This window comes from Alligator mississippiensis, chromosome 3 (genome assembly GCF_030867095.1).
Source record: "Alligator mississippiensis isolate rAllMis1 chromosome 3, rAllMis1, whole genome shotgun sequence".
Classification (NCBI taxonomy): Eukaryota; Metazoa; Chordata; order Crocodylia; family Alligatoridae; genus Alligator; species Alligator mississippiensis.
Genome location: NC_081826.1, coordinates 68,139,010 through 68,165,775, shown reverse-complemented (window position 1 = coordinate 68,165,775; position 26,766 = coordinate 68,139,010). Strand labels below are relative to the sequence as shown.

Sequence of the window (26,766 nt, the reverse complement as noted above, 5' to 3'; positions counted from 1 at the left end):
CAAGGAGAACGTCTGTTGCTTGGAGTGTTTTTTTTTTTTTCTTTTTTTTTGTCTTGCTGTTGCACAACAGAGGCTCTCTAGTCTTTAACCTAAAATGGCAGCTTTAATTTGACTGGAGCCCATTCATTGACAATGATAATAAAAAAAGGCTGAAAGCTAAATGTAGCTGGATGCTTGGGGCACGTTGTAGAACTCTCCTCAACATCGCCAGGCACTGCAGAGGGCAACTTCTGAGTTCTCTAGTTTCTTCATCCAAAGTTTCCAACAATTTTTTTTCGTTTGCAATATGACGTTGTTCTCTATTAACACATGCTAGACAGCGAAGTAGTTGATGAACTTAACTGTAACGAGACGTTTGGGGTTACGGCTTGTTTTAAGGGGGAATTGCAATTAAAAAAAAAATCTTGAAAAATGCTTATTGTGTTCTTCTAAATAACCTGCATTAAAGGGGAAATTAACCATTTGTTTCTGAGGTTTGTAACAGGTGATTGGCACAATAAGGTTGTTAAAATTTATATATTTAAGCTACTAGAACAAAGTGAGGTTGTTACTTGTTTTGTCTTGACATGTTGGGATGGTGTTCAAAATGTGAAAAGGTTTGTACAGATAACGCTTTTCTTTTAGTCTGGTGTTCAACTTTTTTCTGATGGGGGGAGTAGTCTCAACATCTACTTTGAGGCGAGTTAACATTCTCAGAGAAAAACTATTTGAAAGACTGGTTTAGGAGAACAAAATCGTTATTTTTATACAAATAGATGACACCAAAATAAAGTCTGTCTGGATTAACATTTACTTAAGTGCCTTAAACCTTCCCAAAACATTTTATAGGCATTTAAAACCCTCTCAACCAAAATGCTTAAAATAAAATTTAATATTTACTAATGGGATAATCACACTGGACTAAGTTTCTAACAGGATATCTAACACTGTAATAAGCCTTTTAGGGTTTTTTTTTTTAATTCAAATTAGTTTGTTTAAACAATGGAAAAAACTTGCTCAGTCTTAAATGTAGAACACACGTCTCATTTTATTATCTGTTCCGCTATTAATTCAGTGGTTTGATGAAAGCTTACTAGTATAAGCTTGGGAAGGAGATCTCAAAAAAGAGAGTTGTTTGTAAGAGAATGAATGATATAGTGGAAATACTATCCTAGAATAAAATACTCAAATCTTGCCTACCGAAAGGAGGAACATTCCAAGAATAGGGGACTACATTTTAATATGGTTTTAATATCTTTTATTTGAACATCAGTTCACATGCAGATGTGTAACATTGGTTCTAAAAAGGCCTTGCAATATTTTCCTATTGCACACGCAGGCTTTATCATGTATTCTAACTTTTCCAAAGTGTGTGCATGCCAGTTTTCATCCAAACATTGAAGCTTTGACCTATGATGAGTAAATACTACAAGTAACATTTTAAAAATATATATGTATATCTAACATTTTCAAGCAGTTGTGAAATATGGTGCATTTTTATATTTTAACAAGTTTGATTATAGCATATGTGAAGGTACCAGCCACTCTAGCATACAAATTTATACGGGCTGATTTTGGCTGTGCATGTTATACCATTTTATAGACGCAAGGTGCCAGAAAGAAGCTCTGTAGCAGTGTAAAATATGTTGCTGCAAAGAAGGCCCTAAACTTTATAAGTTCAAACAGGAAATGGCTTAGGCCCTTTTATCTTAGGACAGTTTTCTGTTGGGAGACGGCATGAGTCAAAAACAGGATCATTTGTATAGAGGGAAAAGGCCTTAATTTATTTTCATGATTTGTACATCTAGTTATTTTAAAACAATCTTCTAAAGTTTGTATCAAGGTTCTTTAGATTGGCCTGGGCTTGGTGTCCTATAATGACTCCTATTCTCTAGATTAGATATTGACAGTGTTTAGGGGCAGAGAAAAGGACTGAAGGTGGTGGTGGGAGGAACAAACAAGTAAGCATCTCGAATTCTATATTTGTCTTATTTCTGGCTTCCTGTTGGTTGTGTATCTATCAATTATTTTCCAGAAGGAAGGCTTTTAAAATCTGCTGAATGGGGTTTGAATGGGTGAATTTAGAATATGGGCACTTACATTACTTACTGGAAGGTAAGGTAGGTTGGGAACTTGTCACATGAAGTCTCTTTGATAACTTACTTTCTTACTCATGGTAGATGTGAGGTAACTAGCTGTGCTTTTACTAATGGGTAAGCTACTTCGCATTTACCATAGTGTAAGATTGTGTGCTTGAGCAGTTACAGTCCAACAGCTACTTCCCAGTAAGTTTACCTTGTGGCAGCTGCTTTGTGTGCCTGTATGCTAAGTGTTAAGAAGTGAAATTGTGTGGACCCTGTCTGGCCTGGGCAGTTGCATGGCAAGTTCCCCCAGTCTCTGCAGATATACTTCAGCCCTGACTTGCAAACTCATTCCTGTTTAGTTCCTCTGAATAAATTGCCATGGATTGTGACATTGTTTAGTGATGACCATAGTGAACATGAATGAGATGAGTAGACGCTCTTTTTTATTATTTATTTTTACAACTTAGGCCTTGTCTGTTGAATCATTTTCTAAACTGATGTAGTTAAATTGGCTAAATTCTTGTTTGCAGACAAGTTTTGTATTCTGGTTTTCTTAAGGTGAAAGACAATTATTTTAATCTGCTTCAGCTAGTTAGCCCATCTTTATAGTAGCCACCAACTTTTTCATTCATCCTCTGCTTCCCAACTAGTCGTGCTTGTGTGAACAGGATACTTAATGTAAGTTATTTTTGTGGTGTCATCTGTGCTCATATTTGAGTTGATATCTAGCATTTTGGCAAACCTAAAGATGAGGAGGAAAACTTTATTCTAAGTAGAACTAATCTGGTTCTAGGATACTTTTGTAAAATAGTTATCTTAATCTTATTGTGGGGTAGCAATTTTGGAATATATAGCATGTTTTTAATATTTGTTTAATGACATTTCTGAGAAGGTACTAAACCTTGAATAAAGAATCTTTCTCTCTGTCCATAGATTCTAACTGTAACTTTTAGTAGTTCTTATTTTACTGGTGTTCACTCATTGCTTGTAACCTAAATGCAAAGTTTCCACTTAACTCAAACTCAGTTTTCCAAATATGAATGCCATAAAAAAATTCTGTGACCTAGAGCATGTAGTCCAAGTCTGAATATGACAACAAAGCTCTTACGGATATTCTTAAGTACACAAAAGCGGATTACTCTTAGCCTCCAATGTGTGACATTTTTAAGGATGTAAACATGCATCTAGAAAAAGCCAGTCAGGGTTGATGATCCCTAAGCTTCTGGCCTCTTTAATTTCATAGATACTGTTTGGTTACTGTTCCTGAACATGTTGGTTTCTGCCATCTCCTTTTTTATATTAAATAGTGTACTTCAAGAAAACAAACAAACTTGGAAACATTAAAAATCCAAAGCAATGAAACTCAATAATCCATCTTAATCTAAAAGTGAAAAAAAATCAGCAAAAACCCACTAATTAAATAATAAACTAGTTTAGTAGGGGCACAACACATACTTAGAAAGCTGACTGGCATACAGGCACTGACCACAGTCCAGTCCTAGCATGATGTAGGGAGCGCTTTGCTTTGTAGGGACCCCCTTAGCTATTTTGGGTGTGGTGTTGTCTGGCTTTGGAGGGAGCTGCTTCCAACCTTCCTCTGACATAGAGACAATTGCTGTGACGAGAGGGCCTTGAGGGGAATGGTGGGGAATAAATAACTTCAAGAATCAATTGTCTGGAAAAAGTCAGTGCAGCCAAAATGTCTGCCTTCTTCCTAATGGTTCTGAGAGGAAAATTTAAGTTTTGCCATATATAATCTTTATCCTAAAGGTTATTTTGTGCAGCGTTCATTTAAATATGGGTCTACTGTGTTGTTTCTATGATTACAAGTTACCTGCCTGAGAATAGCTAGCTTGCCAGAGAATCTAGTGGTGAATAATTTGGAGAAAACGTCTAGTTCTTTGTATTATTGAGGCATTTTAAGCTGTTCCTTTAAGCTCACAATTTTTTGCTGTGATTTCAACAGGTAGCTGTCTATTAAATTATTTTCTAATAGTCATATTTGAAAGTATATTGCCTTATGTAGCTATTGTGTTGGAATTGTCTGAAGAAAAAAAAAACTACTTTAGTTTTTGTGAAACTGATTTGGGTGTAATGGCAAGAGTGGAATAGTAAATGTTTTCTAAAACGGAGCTAGGTAAACATCTTATATAGGTAGAAATCAGAATGGCAGTTTTCCTTAAATATGCTTCTCCTTTTCAAATGTACCTGAAATACCTCCCCACCCCCTTTTCCCTTCCCCCTTTCTCTGTTCTCTTTCTGCAGGGGTTTAGCTCTAAGACTGTAACTTCTCCTCATGTGCTTTCATTCAAAAGTGTTTTGTCAGCCTTCCTTCCTGTTTTATACTTTTTTGTTTGTTTGTTTGTTTGTTTAATGGCATTGAATTTTTTGCTAGCCTCAACTATTTAAGATGTGTTGCAAAAAGTAAACAAGCACCTCAGCTTCTAATAACTTTTACCTTTTGTTAAAGATGTAAGCAGCATTTTGTTCCAAATGAAAAGAAGTAATGGCATTGAGGCTCCGTATTAGAACTCAGAGGCTGATCCAGAGAGCTGGGACATGTTGTTGAGGCTAGATTGCCTGTCTCAGCTTGGTCACCTCAGTGTACTTCAGATCCTTTATGCATCTTTGGATATGAAAGATGTTTTACACCTTAATGTTGTGATGCAGACTTTTATTTTGTACTTTCTAAGAAACTTCTATTCCAGTAACCTTTAGAGTTGAAATAAATTTCAGTTGTATTTTTCCTCTCTATTGTAAGAGGTAGGAAAAGGATATATTCAGATGATATTTCAAATACAATTGAAGCAATTATGTAGAATACAAGAAGGATGAGGAAGATGACTGGAGGTGCAGAGAAGGTGCTTACACAGATGACTGAAACTTTCTGGGGCAGAGGTGTAGTAAGAGAGTAAAAGCAATGGGACAGATGGTAATTGAGACCAAGTAGATAAGAGGCTGGAGTAAGTCTGAAGAATATTTTCATGAGGGCAGTCTGTTCATGAATAGTGTTGTGGGGAGATTCAACTTTTAGGTGTTAACAGACTTTGGACATCGTTTGTGAGAAGAATACAGGGAAGTGCCTTCTGGAAATGCCATAACCTACCCAACTGGAAGCTGAGGCAGCGGGGGCAAAAGAAACAGGTAAATAAGAATGTTCTAAAAGAGATAATGGAGGCCCTAATGGATAAAATATTAGTTTGGACCTAGAAGTGGCATGATCAGTGTGTGAGAAGAGGAGATTTCAGCTCTTCACAGCTTCAGCTAAGGGAAGTTTGGAGTTGAAGGTAGCTTTGTCTTTGAAAATGCTGTTTGTCATCAAGATTTGACTTGGTAATCCACTAACCTGATAGAATTTCAGACGTCTACAAGTTTAGTTGGCAAAGATGGGTACAGAGAGAGAGAGAGGACAAAAATGGGTGCTTTTCATGTGTCAAGGTATCTGTATAGTATAATATGTCAAAAGGAGAAAAATGAGATGATCAGAAGAGAGATTCATGATATCATTTGTATGATTTCTCCAGGCAGAGAGAGAAGCAAGGAGAGTTGCTGTGGCGGGGACAGGCAACTTGGTGCAGCTGTATGCTGCCTGATCCTCTATGCCACCTCAGGTTGAGTTGGTCATCCCTGGGTTGGATCCAACCTCTTTGCAGGCTGGATTCAGCTTTGGGGCTATAGGTTGCTGACCTCTGTCCTAAACAAATGAGGAGGTGAGTTCTAAGGTGTGTGTTCTGGTTAGCAACTTAGCTCATAACTTCATTCCATCCTATCAAAATCCCTGCACTTGCTGGGGTTTGAGAGCATGCCTGTCAAAAGGCTGAAAGTTGAGAAATGTGTGGAGCTCTTGGATGAGAGACTTACTCCTTTTTCTTTAGTATTTGATGTACAATATATAGACTGCCCTATGCACATATAGTTGCAACTCTCCTGATAACTTAAGATGAATATATTGTAGCGTGGAACAAGGTTTAGGAATATGACAGTTGCAGTCTTTAGCCATCTCTGACTCTCCCTTGGTAATTTTGGTGGCTATTTGAGGTTCTGCTGTTATTGGTACTTCTCCTGGACTGGATGAATAGTTTTTAGCCTCTGATCCTAGTCTATTCTTGGCCTGGACTGGAAGTAGGGGTTGTGTCTCCCTTATGCTATCAGCTGGAAGATGCTTTTGCTTTACTGCTAGCCACTGGTTAGATGTCTCTCTCTTGCTTGTACACTCTGGTTAAGGGACCTGTGTCTCAACCTTGGTTCACTTCTCGTTACTGCCCACAGCTGACCTGTGCCATTCAAGCCATTTGTTCAAGTCTAGAACACTATTTCCCAATACACCCAATAATTTAAAGTTCTTTTGAGGAGGCCTTTGCTTAGAGTCAAATTCTTGTCTTAAGAAACCCTAACCATTAAGATTCAGGCGTGGCACTTCTTGTTAGTTCCTAAATAACTTGATTTAAGCTTCTAAGCTGCTTACTTTGTGTTAGCTTTGTTACTATGTATCTGCTATATTTTAATATATACTCTATATGCTGGGTGTTACCATATTTGCTATATTCACCTGGCTCCTAGAGGGAGAGAAGTTGGCTTCACTTTTGTTTCCTTACTTAGTTGACTCTCTCTATCTTAGGTGGGGAGATAGCATGAACAAACAAAGTGTCATCTTATCTTTACTCCTTTCTTGCTCCTCACAAGGCTCCACTTCCATTTTGCTTCTCCATAAAGGTGTAGTTGGAGCACTGGCAATGAAATAATTCGTAAGTTTCACTGCTGTCACAGCAGAGGAAGCAACATTTAAAAGAATCCCCACCAGTTTCGAGCTGCTGCTGGAACTTTATTTGGCCAAAGAAAGCATTCTGTTGTCCCTGCCCCCTGAATCTTAGTAATGGTATAGGAGGGAGACCAGAGGGTCAGATTTGATCCTTATAGCATCTGAAAGGGAGGAGCCTTCGTGGAAGTATCACTGATGTTGGAAGGGATTTAAACAGTGGCAGATCCATGACAGGATTATTGTTCCTGCCTTGGAGTTGTATGGGGGTACTCCCAGATTCAGAGGTATTAAATGATCTTTTGAGTTTAAGGAGACAAGAGAAGAATCCAAAGATAGAAAAAAATGCATGCATGTTGGTTTTTTTTTATTATGTGTAAATTAAATTACTTTTAAAACTTATTAAATGGCCTGAAATATGAGGAGGCAGATTTTTCTCAGAATTTTGAAAAGGCAGATGAGTTAGTGTTGAGGCTTTTTTTTTTTTTTTTAAAGAAAAGGGGAGCACCAGTAGGTTAGTATGTTGGGTAAAGTACCAGATGAAAGTAATTTCTTCAAAAAAAGGGTGGAAGCAGAACTTTTTAACATGAAAAGTCTTACCTGTGAGCTTCCACAGAGCAAAAAAATCCCTTTGTCTTGGTGGCTAAGATAGAATGGTGAAGGTATACATAGGATTTTTGGACAGAGCTCTCTCTTCCCTTAAGAAAGCACTATCCTAATAAAAAGAAGGTAACTGGAGGTGCCTCAAGGTATATGACTGGTTGCAGTTGCATGCCTTGAACTTCATCAGAGTGAATAGCAAGTCAAGGACTCCTGCAGCTGAGCTGCCCGTTTGCTGCTGTAATCGATCCAGTTCTGCCGGGGGAGTGATATGTTTGATACATGTTGACTTCTTCCTTCTCAAGTGAAATGGCATATCCACAGTAGGCAGTTTGTGACAGAGTAAAGCAGATCCATCCACTGAGAGAAATCACTGATCAGGAAACCTAGGTACTGGACATCCAGGTTAAACTGTCACTGGGATATGGCAACATAACTTGTCACATTGTCTTGTTACCTACCCCCAGATTTTTTCTCTGGGGTTTTAAGAGAATGTATATGACACCTTTTTGTAACTTAAATAGTGAAGGAAGCTTCAAAAGAGAACATTTTCCTTGCACAAAGGAGAAAATTTCAAGGATGTTGATCAGAAATTGTTCCTTAGTAACTTTCCTCAGTGATGCAGTCTTCTGTGAAGTTTGTGGCCATCTTAACCCTTGTCTTTAGGTTTACTGGTAGCTAATTTGTTAGTAGCCTTTTTTTTATGCATTGCCAATTTTTCCACTTAGGATATCTGCAGAAGATTTTTTTTCTCTAAATGCATTATCCTCTAACTACTTCATCTTGTACAAAAGGAAGAAACCCTGAATGTTAATCTATCAGCTACTGCAAAAGCTTCCCATGCACTGAGAATATGAGTGCTTAAACTCTTGTTTACAAAATTTAATGCCTAGATTATGCTATGATACTTTTACAATGATAAATAGTTCTGTAGCTTTTAGCATGGCTGAAGGCTGTTGGATATCTTCCCAATGAGTATCATCATGTAGGTAAGTCATGTGAATCAGAATCTGTCCTTTGCTTTGTAGGTGAACATAAAGCTGCGAGTACATGGTCTTTTGAATTTTGTCTGATACTAACTTAAGCCATCATATTTTAACAAATTAATTTATGACCCAGCTTCTTAGCATAAAAGTGCTTGATATCAAGTTAGACATACATTGTCATTTTCATACCATCTTTCTTATGGCAGAAGAATGGGGGGGAAATGAAGATTTAGAAATTGTATAAAAGGACTTGTCAGAGATGATACACTTTTAAGTATTTAATCTTCAGTATTACTTTGTTGCAGAATGTAGCAGATTCCATTCTTTCTCATCCCCCTCTCCACACATTTGAATCCTTTCTTTGCAATATATTTTTTGGCAAACCACACATTCTCCGCAGGACTCTTCAAGCCTGCAAGTCAACCTGAATACGAGACATTTTATCAAATTAGAGACTAATTATTATGGTCTCAATAATTCACACCTGTGTATTGCCTAATATATTGAGATTTAATTAGACAAAAAACCCCAAATAAATGTAGGAATAATTTGTTTTCTGTAAAACTTCACAGCATGGTCTAATCAGGCTTATATAACTGACTCAAACTATTTCCTAGTGTTATAGACTAAAACTTTATTGTGCTGGAACAAATCTAGCATAGTAATGATCCTTATTATGTTCCTTAGGCTAACAATGGTGAAAAAGATGACATTGGGAGAAGTAAAACAACAGTGACTCTAACTGAGCAGTTCTAATATTATTTAGTCATTGTTCTCCAGGGTAATAGAAACTGACAGTTTATACTTAAATGTATTTATGCATCATTCAAGTAAGGAATGAGCATCTTACATAAATTGCTTTCAGGAGTTTTGAAGCTTTATATTGTACTCTGGCTACCCCTATTGAAGGATCCCACACTGCTGAGAAAGTTCATGACCATTCTAAATGGGCAGTGAGAGAAGTACAAAAAATAGATCTTCAATCAATGGCAAGCAGCAATTTTGTAAAGCTATATCAACTGATAATATCATAGATCAAGGTAGACAACCCCTGGCATGGGTGCCATAGTGTGACATGTGAAGGCATTTTGCTTGGCACATGTGCCTTGGGGCAGATGGTGGGAAGGGGCCAGGGATGCACTGCCACAACAAGGATCGAGTCCCCACTGCCTGCTCCTGGCATGCCAACATCTTACAAGTCGGAGTTGCTGGTGTTTTTGGCACTCTGCCCAAAAATGTTGCCAACCCCTGGTATATATAAACCTTTCTCAGTAGATTAAACTTAAGCTATTTATTTGTTTTTTTGCTTTTTATCAAGACTGCTTGGACTTTCTTTTCTCTCTCTTGATCCTCTTTCCCAACTCCCCCTTCCCCCCCCCCCCCAAAAAAAAAACCCCAAAGTTTTATGTATGTGATGGTTTTTTATGGTGGGGGAGAATTTGTTCTAAGCATTCCAGAAAAGCAGGCAAAAATGTGTTTGAGATGAGTCCTAATGACATTTTAGCTTAGAAACTCTTTCATAATGTGTTTTTGATTGTCATCAGTGTCTTGCATTAGGAGTTACAAGTTGCTGGTGTTGGATCCAGGGAGAACTGGTGACTGACTAACGTTGTGTGTATTCAGAGCGAATGCTGTAGTTAATAAAACCAGCTTGTTTACATTAGGAACTGTGTGTTCAAATCTAACGGGCTTTTATAAACCTAAAATACAGCTGTAAAACATCTAAATCCGGGACCATATCTAGTCTGCTTGATATGTTTGTGGCCTGCATGACATGCTCAGATTCTACAGAATTAATTGGTTTTGGGTTTTTTTCCCCTTTTTAAAAAATGGAATATATGTAGCCTTCCTAGTTGTGGTGAAAGTCTTTCAAGTGTAAAGCAATAAATACAGTGGTAATGTTACAAGTCTTCATAGAGCTTGCAACAGTGACTTGAGTACCAACTTTCCTCCATTCCTCATTAATCTGATTGGGATGTTATCTGTACAACCTAATAATGATTTGATATACATGAGTGGTGGGCAATCTTTTTAGTAGATGTCACAAAGTAAGCCCCACCACTCCCCTAATGCCCTTCCGATCGCTTTTCCTCTGCCTGATCTACTCTGCTCTCTCCTCCCTTTCCAATCTGCTGCTTTGCTCTTTCTCCTTTCTGCTTGATCTGCCATGTGCTAAGCAAAGTGGTTGCACATGCCACTTGTAGCATGCATGTTGTGAGTTGGCCGTCCCTGATATAAACCATTTATTTGGGTTAGTGGATGGAATGAGGTGGGGAGAGGGTGTGAATCATATTAGGTGGGAACTTTTTTCAAGAAATGCTAAGGAAAGAATGGGGAAGAAGGAAAAAAATGGCAGACATAATAAATGTTGAGTGTTCCTATTATTCAATGCTGAATATGAGTTATTTGATTTGATGTGAGTTAAGATTAAGATGTGAATTGCCATATTTTCTCCCATGCATGTGCACCTTTTCCCCTGAAATCAGTCTGCCAAAATTGGTCTCCATGCATTAAATGGGGAAGCTGTATGTTTTGCTGGAAAAGAAGCCTGGACATTGTACATGACATGCCACTGCCAAGATCGTTGCTGCTTGTTTGGCTCAGGAAACTGAATGGGTGCAGTCCTGTGTTGATCCTCTTGGCAGGTGTAGCTATTTATTGGCTGAGCACTGTAGCCTGTGCCTGAAGCAGCAAATGAGCTACTGGTAGATGAATGTCTAGATGAGGCTTGTGATGTGGAAATACTAGTTACAGGAACTTATAAAAAATAACTACTTACAGTAAAGAACTAACAGTCTTGCTACTGTTCTTGCAAGAGTCTGGAGTCTGACCTTGTGTGAAGTCATCCTGGAAACAGTGTCCAGGAAGTGTGGCACCCCAAGAGACGGTCTGGATGAGGTAGCAGAAGCTTCCTGCCATGCCACAAAGTTCCTTCTGCCTCACCTACACTGTGTCCTGTGATGTTGTACTTCCTGGACACTGTTTCCCAGTCTAGGGGGAAAAAAATCTCTTTTTCTACATTCTGCTCTGCAAAAATAAGATGTGTGTGTTATCGGGGACTGTGTTATGTATGAGAAAATAAGGTTCTGTGTGAAAATGATATGCTAGCCTTTACCTTTGTCCACAGTACTCTCTGACTTCAGTGGAAGGTCTGAATAGAGAGTACTACATAGTCCTAAATTTTATGTCCTAAGCCAGAACTAAAAGTAGAAATTGAGTCTTCAGTGAATAAATTTGATGCCTTTCCTCTGAAAAGCGTGCAAGAGTCACTGAGGCTAATGTTTGGCCAGTCCGTGTAAGTCTTGTGAAAAACAAGTCAGTTTGGTCTTGTGGACTGGACAGATAGATGCCTGGATGTTAGAAACTTCAGTTCTTCTCCAAACTGGTGTTACCAAGTTCATCAGAATGTATTTTCAGATCTGGCACACTGGGGTTAATAATACTTGTTATTTACATAGCACCTTTCATGAAACGTTCTTAATGCTTTACAAGTGTTAATTATGCTTCATTAACGTGTAGTAACATTAAGTATGTGTTATCAGTTCAATAATGAACACTTTTGAAAATCTTTTGACTTCCCTGCTACTATTTGTGAGTTCATAATTAAAAAAAAAAAAAAAAGTGTCTCTCTGGAAAAACACCCAGCCACAGGAAACTATGTATAGCAAAATTTCATCATTTTCCCCTCCATAAAGTGGACATAACGTAAAGATATTTTAATCTGACTCGGTTGTTGTAGATAGCCACCAATTAAAAGCAGTGATGGTTTAACTTTATATAATACATTCTACTACAAAACTCCTTTTCCCCCCTTGCATTTCTTGATTTATTCATTTTTTTTTTTTAATTGAAATTTTCTATATTTGTTGTTTGCCTCAGGCCAAATGTTTTATAACAGTCTTAGCAAAAGTGGCATAAACCATTACTGAGAATAAGGTTATGGGAAAATTGGTAGTTTCTCTAACTGCAAGGGGGAAAGCTCGTCGGGGGGAGGGGGGGACTTTATAATTTGTCAGAGGGACAGTCTTCGAGTCAGAAGTGAATGTTACTGTCCTTAGAAAATGTACACGTGTGTTTGGTGAGGTTATATGCTTATCATTCTTCACTTACACAAGTTCATTCAAACTTACTAGAGCAGGGCTATTCAAATTCTAAGTTGAACCTTGATACTGCTCTACTATGCTATGGGCTGCCCTGGCTCTGGGTGCTGCCATACTAAGTAACTATTATTTTTAAGAAATCTAGAACATTTCCACACCCCCAGTGCTGCTCCAGGCAGGCAGGGGCATGGGGCACTGTCCACGGGAAGGCGGAGCAGCATGGTGCACCAGGCAGGCAGGCAGGCACCACTGTTGCTATGCAGGAACAAGGCAGGCAGGCTGGAGTAGGCATGTGCCTGGTCCAGCTCCTCTTGAGCAGCAGCTGGAGGCAGAGGGCAGACTGGGCTGAACAATGTTCCAGTCCACCCCTATTGCTTCCACACAGCAACAGGGGTGGCACTCCAGTGCATAGTGCTGGTTCTCCTCTCTTCCAGACTGCCCCCATGCCCCTGTAATTCTGGGTCTTTTGTTTCCATTTTCACCAACTGACCGGGACTGTCCCAGCCAAACCGGCATGTATGGCTACCCTTGCCATGCCCCCTGTAACAGGAGCAGGAGGCAAAAGCTCTTGATGGTGGGAAGCCTAGAAACTGGCTGCAGCAGCAGCTGGAGAAAGAAGTGGCGGTAGGAGCTGGGGGCAGCAGCACATTAAGTCCCCAGACCAGCAGTTGGATAACCCTGTGCTTGCTGGAGTAATGTCAGACCAGATAGTATGGTTCTGAGGACATGTGCCTTAAGAGAAGTGGTGGTGGGCTGGAAGCCACATGTTCTTCTACTTGTATTAATAATCCTGTGCATTTCACAGTGGTTGTCAAGCAGGGCCTCATACCCTCTAATTTGGGTGGTAGGCAGTTATTGCCCCATTTTACAGATCAGCCAGGTGAGAGGTTGCAAAAGGTCACTTCAATGGGAGCTGAAGATGCATCTGTGTTTGAGCCTTGGATCTTCCATATTATTCACAGCCATTTTGCTTTTAGAACAAATGCATCAAATCTGTGGTTGTGATTATCTAAAGAGTTTACACTGCATTTCACAGTAATGAATACAACCCAGAATTTCTTATAACATTCTATTATTGCAAAGAAAATAGTTGTATAAACCATGCCACTATTATATGGCTTACAGACCTTACACAATTGTTGTGAATACATACAGTTTGTGTACTGTTTACCTCCCAATGGCTGGTCCAGAAAGGAAAATTGCCTAGTTTTGTTCCTAGTTACTACTCTAGCTGAAGTGCTAGATATGTTGTTGTAAAGGTCCTGGATTCAAACTCTAATAATCCTTGATCGTTTCATGTGATTTCTCTTTCTAAATGGTGTTCTATGTAATACTTATTAAATAAGTTACCATTGTAAATTCAAGCACTTTAAATTAGAAAACACTAAAAGTAAAGAAACCATTCCACTTTGTTCTTCCTTCATGTGCAGATCTACAGGAGTTTTGCCTCATTCGATTTACAATATGGACAGTGAAAGAGGTGGAAGGCTGCAGAAAGGCGGGATGTTTTCTTGAGGTACTGGACTGGGACCTAGTGAAGCTTATTTCTATTTCTGGTCCTGCCACCCAGCTGGCAATATTGGGCAAGATCATGGTAATGCACAGAAGGGCTGAATTAAAATTGCATTTGCCATCTAATTCTTATATTTTCTCCAACTGCTTGACTTTACCTTAATAATAATCTTTTATTGTGGTCATCTTAAGTGTTGCTTATAACAATAGGAAGCCAAACTATCAGGCCATGCTTTTGGGAATGAGAAAAAGGCAAATATGTATAATGAAGGGGTTTGCATATCTTACTCCAGGGGTTGGCAACATACGGCTCACATGCCAGATCTGGCCTGTGGAGCTACTGAACCTGGCCCACAGAGACCCGGGGCTTTTTTTGCCCATTCCTGCACCTATGTTGGGGCTATGGAATGGGGAGCTGTGCTGGGGCTGGGCACCTTCCAGCTGTGCCCTTGTCACTGCTGCTTCTCCACCTGGCTGTGGTGAGGGCACAGGCCCCAGCTGGTAGGGAACTTTGTCAGGGCTGGGCAATTGAAAGCTGCATTCTGCTGCTGCTGCTTCTGCAGTGGTGGTGGTGGGGGAGGGGGGAACAGCAGTGTGAATGCAGTTTCCAAGCGTCCAGCCCTGCCATAGAGCCTCCTTCAGCTGGGGCCTGTGCCCATGCTGCAGCCCAGGGAAGGCTAGGGGGCAGGGGAAGAAGCAGCTGTGACAAGGGCACAGCTCTCAGCTGCCTGGCCCTGGTGTGGATGCAGGCAGAGACCCCTGCCACTGATATATCACAGAAGTCATCTAGCCCACATCAAGCCAGAGCTGTGTTGTTCCAGTTCATGGGTTGGGGAGGTTGCTGGCTGGTGCCTCTCACTCCATTTCCATACTTTTAATTTTTGTTTTTAAGTGAAACTTTGAATTCTTTTGCCTTTAGACACTTTTTGAGGAAAATTTTGTTTTTCAAATCATTTAACATCCTATAACTTAACCTATAATGTAATCTATAATTTTTTGTTTTGGTCTTGGAATAAATCAAACCAGAGAACTAGTATGTGTATTTGGTAGTGTCTAGACAACGAGTACTGCTCATGCTATTGCATTTGACTGTCAGCATTTCCTTTATAAGGCCTACTCCCTTCTCCTTTCCTAAGGGATTATAACTAGACCATAAAAACCTTGTTTTGAAGTTTGTTCTCAAACTTGACTAACTTCTTACAGATAATCCTTCCACATAATCCTTTAGAGACTGGAAATAAATGGCAAAATTGTACCTGGGCACAGTATTTATGCCTTCAGGTGTCCCTGTTTCATTTTTGCTACAATGCTCTTAAGTATGACAATCTTAGTTGCATCTTTGGAGCATTGAAGCTTATATTGAAATGGAGCTTCATAGAAATAAAGGTGCAAAATGAAAATGGTATGTGTCTTTAGCCATAATAGTATATTGCTTAATAGTATATTGGTTAATGCACTAAATGCACAAGTTGGTTATATTTGTGACACAATATAAAAGCTAGGAACTTCAAATGAAATCCATCCTTATAAGTTCTTCCTGTTTTGTCCATCTCCTTCGCATGTTCACTTCCCATCATCAGTTCATGAACATAATATAAAATGCTTTAAGCCCCATCGTATAAAGAAAGCATTTAAAACTTTGAAAAGTACTTTAAATTGGAGGGTCTTTTATCTAAGCCAAACAATGACTTAAACAACATGTATACACCCCTTTTAAAGGGTGTAACTAGTTTTTTAAATCTATTGTAGGAAAATTTTGTTGTCTTTGTTTTTTTGGGGTTTTTTTTTTTTACCAGCTTATATGTAGTGATTTTTTTCTCTTGCATTCTTTCAGTATCTTATTAAAAAGACTTCAGACTCATCAGGGTCTTACTTTTCTTTATGGGGGACTGTCTTCAACGTTCTCGCCAGCATTTGGGTTATCGGCCAAACCATTTGGTTTATTCTTGCAGAATATGAATTGCCCGGTATTTCAGCATCACGTTAAAGAATGGGTCTATAGACAGACACATGTAACTAAAGCATTGCACATTGAAATACTTTGAAAACTGACTAAAATGGGTAATATGTGCCAGTGTCCCTGCATATTCATCGCTTATGGAAAACAATTTGGAGGGTGTGGCTGTGAATTTATCTGCTTCTGTACTGTTCTGTCCTTCTGCTGCACATATTATGCTCTCTGTAGGATGCTGTATTTGCTGGAGTATATAGCATGAAAAACGTAACGTGAATTTACCATTTTCAGAAAAGAACCAAACCAAAGTATGTGCGTATTGTATAAAATCTCAACCATAAAATACATGCCAAAGATGAGAAATTCAGTTATGATTCCCACAGCGACTGTAAATTGGCTATGACGCATACATTTGTCTCAACATATAACATAAATAATACAAATGTGCAAGGGAATCAAGTTGTGGTTATCATGGGAACCATAACTTTGATTTTCCTGGCTTTATATGTGAAAAATTCAACCATAGCATTGCATTAACATAGATTTATTTTATTTAATTGTTTAGAACCAAGGTCTCCTAAAACAGGGCCCTTCATCTTATCTAGATATATATAATGTTATAATACAATCCTGAATAAAAATCTCTAGTACTTGAAGGCTTGGTGGAACAATTGAGTTTATCTAGCTGTATGTAGCTATATGATTTTCCTTTTTTTTTTTTTTTTTCCCCCAGAGGAACTTGGCATGCTTTACAACAACAGGGGCCAATCTTTTTGGCAGATGTGCTACACGCTAAGTCTTGTGGCCTCCATGAATGCTACTGATTTTTCTTCTCCTGCACAATCTGCTGCTCTGCTTCTCCTCCATGCCCTCTCTGCCTTTGTGCTCTGCCCCATTCTGGACCTGATGAGTGCCACACACCCAGGCTACCCTATGTGACTTGTGACATGTGTACTGTAGGTTGGCCACCCAGGCTTTACAATATATAGTTTTCCAAAAAGTGTTATAAAATAGTGACTGCTATAGGGTTTTATTTTAACCTAGCCAAAAGGTACCTCAGACTGGAAAACTATAGTAACCAAAATCAAAATGCAAAGTATGAACTCTCAAGGGTTTACTGCCATTTCATTTATTTATTTTAATGGATTTGGGAGCATTAGTAATAAAGACTTCAGAAAATGCTTCCTGCTTTTTCAAAAAAATTGTGGGAAAAACAAAACTGGTATAAGTGCAACCATACGTTATGAGGAGCTGTACTTCACTAATGGGGAAAGTGATTGCTATGTAAACATTGTGACGTGTTCTGGGACCCTTTGGTAATCATTGAAAAATGGGACTGGAACGAACCTCAGGAGGTCATCTCTTAGGCAGGATCATCCCTGTGTAAACCATCCCAGCCAAGTGTTTCCCTAATGCTCTCTTAAAAACTCCAAGGATGGAGATTCCACAGCCTCTGGAAGTCGCCTGCTCCAATCCTTAACAACTTCGTAATAAACAACCTAAATTTCACTTGGTGCTGTTTAAGACCATTACTTCTTAATCTATCCCTTGTGGCCGTATAGGATAACCTATCATCATGCTCTTTATAACAAGCTTTTTTTTTTTTTAATCTTTTTTGAAGACCATTATCAAATGGTCACTCCAGACTAGACGGTCACAGATCTACCAACCTTGTCTGGTAAGTCATGCTTCCTAGACCTCTAATAACGTTAGCTGTTCTCAACTATACTCTTTCCAATTTGTCTGCCCTTCGTGACATAAGGTGGCCAAAACGGAACAAACTTTTGATTGGTTTGATAGGATGCGACTGGTTTTTTAGAATTCCTTAGTGAAGAAGCACACTTTGCTCTACTGTAACAAATTATTTTGTCTCTTCACTTTTTAATCAATTCTACTTTGACTTGTAGATACTATCATAAATAGTCTGTCATGTTTGGAAGGAATCAATTTTGTTCACTCCTTAAAATAAAAATAACTGAAAGTAATGTAAGGTAAAGGCAAAGTGCAGTTCTGGGTCATGGGGAAGGGAGCTTTTGCCAATCGACACTGTCTTGGATGTTGGTAGAAACGAAAACTCAGGAGTTCGTAGTAAGGGGTCTAGCACACAGAACATGTTTTGTAGTACCTTGTGTTTATGATCGTGGAACAACAACTGTAGAACATAAATATATTTAAGGCATGTGGGCTGAAATTTACCCAGTGATGGAGCTGGTGAATGTTGTAGGCAGTAGGAAAGTATGAAGGTCTTGATATTATTATCAGAGGTGTGTCTGTGGAAGGAGGGGAGATACCTAGTTTAAAATTCTAGATGGCTTAAAATAGGAGCAGCAGAAAAGGTTAAAGCATTCTTGGTGGAAGGGAGAATGGATTTTGTCTGGGCAACAGTTACGCAGTTGGTATAATACAACTGTTGTGGAAGTTCTTACAGGCTAACAGGGTAAATCCATCAGAAAGCATAACAACCCTTAACTGGTCATTAAGCATCATTTATAGTCCTTGTTGAAGATGGCAACTTTTAGTTTCTGTGTGGAAAATAGCATAAACTTAGATTTTTTGCACTTTATAAAGGAATGGTAAATTAGATGCTGTAACTCTGCTCCCCTCCCCTAGCCCCTGATGGATTCTAAAGGTGGGTGTTGGCAATTTAAGTAGAAAAAATGTCCAAGGGTGTAAACAAAGCTAGGGTATGGGTGCCTAATAGTGCTTCTGTCTGTTGGGAGATTTTGCACTCAATAACTGCTGTGTAAATCCTAATCTTTTGTGGATGAGACACCAGATACATCAGGTTTCTTAAAGGGTGTTTGATATTGGGAGCTCTGTACAAGATAGATTGGAAATACAAAAAGATAATGTTATTAACATTTGCAATTCCAGTTGTAAGCAAATGGGAGGAATTTAAACTTTGGTCTTTCCTTAAAAGGGTGTGGGTGGGTGTGCACCCATGCACGTGTGTGTACATGTCAAGGATGTCAAACATGGCCCGTGGCCAGATTTGGCCCACAGAAACGTTGCATCCAGCCTACCTGATGGCACTGCCCATCAGCTCTGTGCTGCTGATGTTGCAGCACAGAGCTGGGCATGTGTAGTTGCATAAATGCAGCTCCATGCAGCTGCAAGCCTCTAGGTCCATGTCACTGCCCAGCGATGTGGAGCTCTGGCTAGTTGGCCATGCCAGGGGTGTATAGCAGTGTGGATCTGGGGGCATGTGGTTGCATGGAATAGTATTCATGTGGTGCAGAGCTGGGGCATACATCTGCGGAAAGCCAGGAGTAGGTGGTAGTGCAGAGCTGTGGCTGAACTTGGCTGTCACAGCATGCCCCCAGTTCCGTGCTGCTGTCTGGCCAGAGCTCCATGCCACCCCACTTCCCTGGCTCCTTGGACACATGCCTCTGTCTTGGTGCTGCAGAAATGTGGCTCCATGCTGCTGCACGCTGTTGGATCTATGCTGCTGCCTGAATGCCACTCCAGGGTTCCAGCCCAGGAGGAGCCCCTGTGGTTTGGATCTGGCCCACGGCCTGGGGTGAATTTGACAACCCTGGTGTACGTAATATGTAGGTGCTTGGTACCTAAATGCATGTGTAGCAGTATTTCTGTAAATGTTTTTAGTTGTGGTACATGGGCAATCTTGGTAGGGTAACACAGCTAGTCTTTCCAAAGTGCACAGTATAATGTGTGGGGGTTTTTACAGGTTAGGTGCAAATTCATTCTTTCTAGTTGCAATTCTTCAGGGAGACTGAAGTTTTTCTCATTTGGCTAAAACCACAAGTTGTTGGGAATGTCATGTGGAAAGTACGTGTGAACTATTCTGGATTTATTTCCCCTTCTCTCTCTTCCCCATCCTCCCTCTCCCAGATATAACTATTGATATGACTGAGACAGACAGGCAGATGAGATTGGGAGCGCTAGATTAGTCACATTACTCATCACTAAAACCCCCTCTTCTAGGAATAAGAATTTGGTCAGTGGCTGGGTTTTAGTGCAGGGGAGAAGAAATGAGGATTTGGGCTTTTTAAAAATAAATTCCTGTTGTCTGGAGGCAACTCTTATATCTGAACTAAAAGCACATGAACCTGAGAATTCACCCTGGTTTTTCTTGCCTATGCTTAGGCTGCTGTTTTCTTGTTCTGTTCTTGCAATTAATTGTAGGGTAAAGGCTGCTCCTTCTTTAGTAGGTCTGTAATACCAAAGCTCACTCTACTCTTAAAAAGTGTCATCTTCTAATCTCACTGTTTTATCCATTTTTCTTTAGTGACTTCATCTGAAACATTCTGCCTGACCATTTAACTGGAGATCTGAGGTGAACCGTTTTTACATGGTCAGCTTTTCAAGGAATGGCAGGGAAAAAAAGAAATGAAGTTATTGGAGTTGCAGTTTCTAATTAGTCCATTACAGTTAGCAGGTTTGGGCCCCAGCCTTCAATTTACCTCTTCCTTTCCCTAACAAATGGATTATGTCTAAGTTTGAAGGGTCAGAAATGCCTGAAAACATAACAAGGCACTTGCTTCATTGCCTGGTAAGATAAAACTATCCAGGCCAAACATCAGTTTTATGAGCAAGCTGGGGAGACTGGAAAAATTGCTATGTACAGGGTGCAATGTTAATCTGAAAACTTTTTCCAGTGGAGCAGCCATTAAATCCCTATATTTAAACCCTTTAGTATTAAAGAAATGTTCCAAAACTCGTACTGAAGAAAATGCAGAGGTAGCAGAAATGACTGCAAAAAGTAGTACGAAAAAGCTGCCATTCAGGACTGATTTGTGCCCTTGATGCTTGCAGTTACTGCACCCAGAGTATAGGGGAAGGGATTGTTTGTAGTTTAGCAGACAGTAGTTCAGGTCAGTATGAAATTGAGGACCTCTGGACTGGAAGTGCCTATGAAAAACCATGTGTGCTTCACCTTCCAAATAGAAGGAAGAATTGTATACATTCTCACATCAAAATTGTGTGTGGAATCTACTGAGAGGGGTGGGAACTGTTTTGTTTTTTGTTTTTTTTCTTTAGCAGCCTTTTAGCAGGTAAGTGTATTCATGTTTTATAAATCAAAATGCTTTAGAAAAGTGTATTTAAACATAAGATTTTTATTGTGTTTTGTTGGTTCCTCTTCCATCTACACTTGCTAGTCTCTTGCAGCTTGACCTCTCTGTGCGCACGTTCCAATTTAATAGCTATCTCTAGATGACTACTCTTGGATTGGTTTCTACTTTTCCCATAGTATTGCATTAATTTAGTCTGTTTTGCAGGTGAGCTGATTTGATTTAAGGCAAAGGTGATAGGTCTGACCACATATAGTGGTGTTAGCTCTAGCAGAAGGTTCGTTAAATAAGTAGCTGGAACTCTTATTACTAGTGAAATTGGCTTTTCTTCTGTCTGGCTGCTGTTGTAGCAGGCTACATTTCTCTATTATTATTATTATTATTATTATTATTAAATATCTAACAACAGTGCCCATATACAAACAGAGGTACATATAGTTCATGAACAAAGCAGCTTGGTACATAAGAAAAGGCAACTTAAAACAGGAAGCAATAGATTTGAAGGAAATTGTGTAAGAGAACAAAAATTAATATTTCCTAAATGTGTGTGTGCATGCTTGTGTGATTCCTAGCCTAATTACACTATAGGACATGTCTGTTGTTGCCTATTACATGTAATCAGCAAGTGAACCAGAGTTACTTTGAGATAATGTAAAATGATTCAGTCTAAACAAAAAAGACAAAATTGTAGTTCCAGAATTATTTTTCAAGCTTTACATCGTAATCTTATTTTTCCAGACCATATCTATGAAATCTAGTCAAAAGCTTCACTCCAGACAGATATTTGAAAAGCTATAGCTACAATAAAAAGTTTAAAATATTCTTTAAAGTAACTTCTTGCTACTCATGGGCATCTGAGATATGATGCCAAGAAAGTTGATCTAGATGTACATGATATTCAGACTGGCAGAACTGTTAAAGAACCAAGATGGGTTGAAGTACATAATTAGAGTTTATAGAAGTCCTTACATTAAAAATCTAGTCTTCTATAAAACCTAAAGCACATGCTGCAGCCTAAAGTTATAAGTTGTTCACAGCCTAATTCTGTCACCTCATGTCATGTGCATATTGTAGTCTTTTACTTCATGACAATATAATATGTTGTCTACAGACATCTTCCCAAGCACCAGGCAGACCTGTGTTCAGGGAATGAGGCAATTATTCAGTATTTTTAAAAATATTAAAACTGCGCCATTCAGTGACTGGCCCATTCTTTATTTATAGTACATCATGACACCCTTGTACCAAAAGTCAAATTGTTTGCTTCATGTTTTTCTTCTAAGGTGCTAACTGCTATAGTATCTGGCTACCTTTATAAATATGATTTTTGCTTTACAGTTCTGAGAGGAAAGTAACTGCATTGTTACTTAACAAATGAAAAAACTGAGGCAAAGGAGAAATGACTTGCCTTTAGACTAGGTATTTGAATCAATGGCAGGTCTAGGTTTAGGAATTTCAGTCTTCTAGCTCTTGACCTGTGGTGGTTCTCCAGATATTCAGCCCTGTGCCAGAAAATTTGAGTATTCACAACTTTCAGAGCTGAGCTGTACTCATGAGTGCTAAGTGCTCAGGATGATCAGCAGGGATACTGTTTTTTTCTGATAAAAAAAATGCAAATTCTCTGATAGAGACCACAAAAACCTTTATTACAATTTTTAAAAGCCCCTGTAGCCCTCCCTAGCCTTGCTGGTGTGTGCCTCCCCTCCCCCCCCCCCCATGCTTCCTCCAGCCCTGCTGGTGACCATCACTGCCCCCGCAACAGCCCTCCATCCTACTCATGCCTCTTGCCCCCACCCACAGCCCCTGCTCCCAGCCCTGCCAGAGGGGGCCCCCTGCTGCCAGGGCTATTGGGTCAGGGACCCAAGTCTGCAGCTCCCTGCCCTCAACAGCAGGCAGCTGCAGCAGAAGCAGCATGAAGCTGGCTCACCCACTTTTGCTGCCTGCTCGGGTGGGGATAGGTCTGGCTCCTGGGGGGTCCCCAGCCCCCTGCAAGCCCCACTTACCCCAGGCTCCAGGAGGGAAGAGTGAAGCTGAGCCTGGAGCTGTGGCTGATTGAGAGCCTCAGGCCCTGACCTTCCCCTCCCCCTCTCCCTCCAGGCAGGGCTGGGGGTTTCCTGCCCTGTTTGCAAATAACTCTTGCAGGCTGGAGCTCAACCAGCCTGCAGAGCTCTTTGCAAAAGCAGGGAATCCGCAGGTTTCTCTGCTAAAAGGAGAAGTCCACATTTTCTCTGTTTTTCTATGGAAAACAGAAAACCCAGAACCCTGATGATCAGGAGCAGGCAGAATGGAAAGCCATCTTTGAAAGTTTTCTAAGATTTCTAAGAAATCTGGGCAGAGTTGGCATGCCTGAGTGACATTCAGCTGGATACCAACAAGACAGTCCTTCTCTTACTGAAATCCATTTATTTGTGAGTCTTTTTACACCCTCTAATTTTTACAGGTAAGGTAAAGGCCCTACACACAGTAGTCTTATTTGCTACACCATGGTAGATTCATTCAATGAGTACTATCCATCAAGTGCACAGAATGAAGCAAGAATACTCTGGGTGAATACGTATTATCCACGCATGCAAAGAGATTTAATTCTCATTGCATGTGGACTCGTAATACCGTGTTTTTGAATGACTGACTGATTTTGCACCCTTATTAGTCTCTTACTACAAGTTTTACTATGTAGTCTGTTTGAAACAGGGGCTGATGTAGTCTAGAAATAATAAAATACACTATTTGTACAACTTAAATTCTTCCCTGTGTGCATATTCTTAACAATAGAGTCTTCAATTTACCTGGTCACAAACTGTTTTTGACAGACCTTGGGCTTATTCACTGTACAGGTTAAGTAGTGCGTTGTGCTTTCTGCAACTTGCTCTGTTTATTTTGTAACTCTTACATATTCTGGCATGTAGTTGAAGTGGGAATTACCAGAAGGATTTTGTGACTTGCAAGGGCTGAGGGACAAGTTAAATACACAAAGTTTTCTTTCATACTTTTTTTTTTTTTGCTTTGCAATGTATCTGTAAAGTTCTGATGTATACAGCAAGAAAATTAAGGCTTTCCTTGCTTCAACTCACTGTATTGTACATATTGCACTTTACCAGTTATTTGGTATGTTACACCTAGAACCTACATAGTGTGGTATCTCTGAAAACACTTGTAAGTTATTGGGGAGTTACTTGTATTCAATACATTGTTAGGTGGATGATACCAAAATATTCATAGTGGAGTCCAAAGCACTTCCAGAGCAAAGGGTAGCAGTCTCCACAGATGGAGCTTTACAGCCTAGTGACTTATAATAAGGGTAGTATGTAATTAGAAATTGTCCCTGTCTTTACTGAGTACTGATGAAAATTGTGGCTCAGAGGTTAATTCAAATAATAATTAATATTGGTTCCTGACAGTACAGGGCAGTAATGAAATCTTTTGTCATTTGATGACTTTGACTTCAAAAGGGGGTGCGAGTACATGAGAGAGGTATTCTAGTTTACAGTACATCTTATGTTTAGTTATCCCACAATCAGTACAAAATCTGATTTTCATGTACTTATTCATAATGAGTATTGCAGTCTACAATGAAAATTGTCTAAGTTGTACCACATCTGACTATATAGTGAGTATATCTACCGGTTTGTTTGCTAAATAGATGGACGGCCTACAAGTGGAGGGTTCTTAAAGGAAGTTTTCTTTTATTGTTGATCAATTATTCATTTTTGGAACTGCATCCTGTGGTCAGACTTATAAAACTTCTTCTTCTACCTTACTGTTGAGGATATTAGACTGTTATCAGTCTTGCATACACTTTTTCCTGTTGGGTGGAGAGTTCAGGAGAAAATCTTTGAAGTTTATTCCTGTCCTTATTTACAAGCTGGATTGTGTCACCACTTCTAATTCTGTTCATTACTTCATTCCACATTTTCTCATAGTGGTATCTCTCATATGGAATGTTGCTTGGTAACTGGCAGTTGGGCAAATCCTGATAGAAAGGGTGACTTGTGAAACACTGGAATCTTGGCATCAAGAGTGTTCCATTAGCAATGTAATGACTTTCTGAAGTTGGGTAATAATGCTTGCTTCTACAACTGGTTACATAAACCTCCCAACCAAAAATTTCTTCTGCATTTAACCTTTTTAGGACTATTTTCCCTTCTTAAACTATGCTAATGTATTTGACATGAACAGTTGAACGAACCATTACATATTGACTTCTTTTTTATAACGGGGTGTTGTGGTATTTGAATATATCTTTGGAAGACTTTAAGAACTTTTTAAGGCACAGTTTTGGGGGTTGGTTTGTTTGTTTGTTTACTTTTACACTGACTTTGTGTACCTTCTGGGTAACTAGGATTACACAGCTCCATTTAGCCAAGTCCCCAATGAGCCTGCCATTCCAAATTCTCCAAGCATCCAAACTGATGGTTAGGGTAGGAACTAAGAGCAATGTACAGAGCAGCCCACCATTGAGGACAGAATCGTTTAGGGGTTGGGTTAGGTCCTTATTTTAAAATGATTTAACGTGTAAAGAAATTCACTTTTTTTCTGAAGAAATGTCTCTGAAGATGGGAAGCTGAGTGAGATCCATTATTTTTTTTTCACATTCATTCATCTTTAGAGTGGCACCAGCTGGTGGAGATGGAGCCTGGCCACAGGCTTCCATGATGTCCCACCCACATCAGGGCTTCTGGCCATGTATGTATCCTCCCCACTTTGTGGTTCCCAGCAGCCCTGATGGTAGGGCAGGGTGGGACAGCATGGAGGCCCATGGCCAGGCTCCATCTCCACAGGCAGGGGCTGGAGAAGCTGAGCTTTTGTGGGCTACTGTGGCTGCTGGGCAGAAGCAGCACTGCCCCCCACCATGAGGCAGCTGGAGCTGCCAGGGCCTGAGCGTGGCTGTCCCAGGGCCTACCACATAGTGCTGGGCAGGTGGGGCTGCCTCCACCCCCTGCCTCCCCCATGGCACCTGGGAGATGCAGTCTAGCCCTGCAGGCTCTGGAGGCTGGACTGCATCTGTCAGGTGCCATAAACATTGGGTGGAAGCAGCCCTGGCTGCCCAGTACTGTGCAGCACGTTCTGGGTGAGCCATACTCAGGCCTCCCCCTCTGTTGGTGGGAGGCGCAGGCAACAGCTACCGCTCTGGCCTGTGCTGGTGCTGCATGATGTTGGGTGGCTGGGTGGGGATGCTTCTGCCCAGCATCACCAGCAATGCATGGCAGATGGAGTCTGTCCCTGCAGGTCCTGCTTCATCTCGCAGGCTGACACCCAGCATCCCCCACAGCTCCAGCAGAGGTTGGAGTTGCTGCTTGCCAAGAAAGGCAGGGGTCTAAGTGCAGGTGGCCCATGGCCTTCCACATGGTGCTGCCATCCACCCGTGGGCCAGATAAAATCAATTGGCAAGCTGGATCCGGCCTGTGGGCCATATTTTGCCCACCTCGGCACTAAGTAAACAAACTATCATGTAGTTACAGTGCTGAAATGAAGGGTTGACAGAAAAGAGAACTGATAGACAACTGAGATTTGTTTCTTATTGGTTGTAGGCTGTGTTGCTATTGGATGAGAATTGAGCGTGTGTTTTAGAATGGATTTAATCTGAAAGGTTTTGTTGCCTTAATTGTAGGACATACAGCTTCTATGGTAGAGACTTGCAGAGATGATAATGCAGGAAAAGAATTCTTCCTAATCTGAATATTATTGAAATCTGAAAATTCCTCTGTGGGTGCATGTGGGCATGTGTGTATAAATGGTTTACTAGTAGCAGGACTTAAACATAT

The 26,766-nt window shown here is 40.1% G+C and overlaps 1 protein-coding gene across 4 annotated transcripts in view; it reads left to right on the top strand.

Annotated features, from left to right (window-relative positions):
- Window positions 1-26,766, top strand: part of CHD7 (chromodomain helicase DNA binding protein 7) — a 161,552-nt gene that overhangs the window by 1,653 nt on the left and 133,133 nt on the right. Inside the window, exon 3 of one of the 4 annotated variants that reach the window (XM_059724055.1) lies at window positions 13,936-14,021. The exons of the other annotated variants lie outside the window; for them this stretch is intronic. The gene's annotated coding sequence lies outside the window, so the exon portion shown is untranslated. The remainder of the gene's footprint in view (window positions 1-13,935; window positions 14,022-26,766) is intronic. 4 annotated transcript variants of the gene reach the window in all.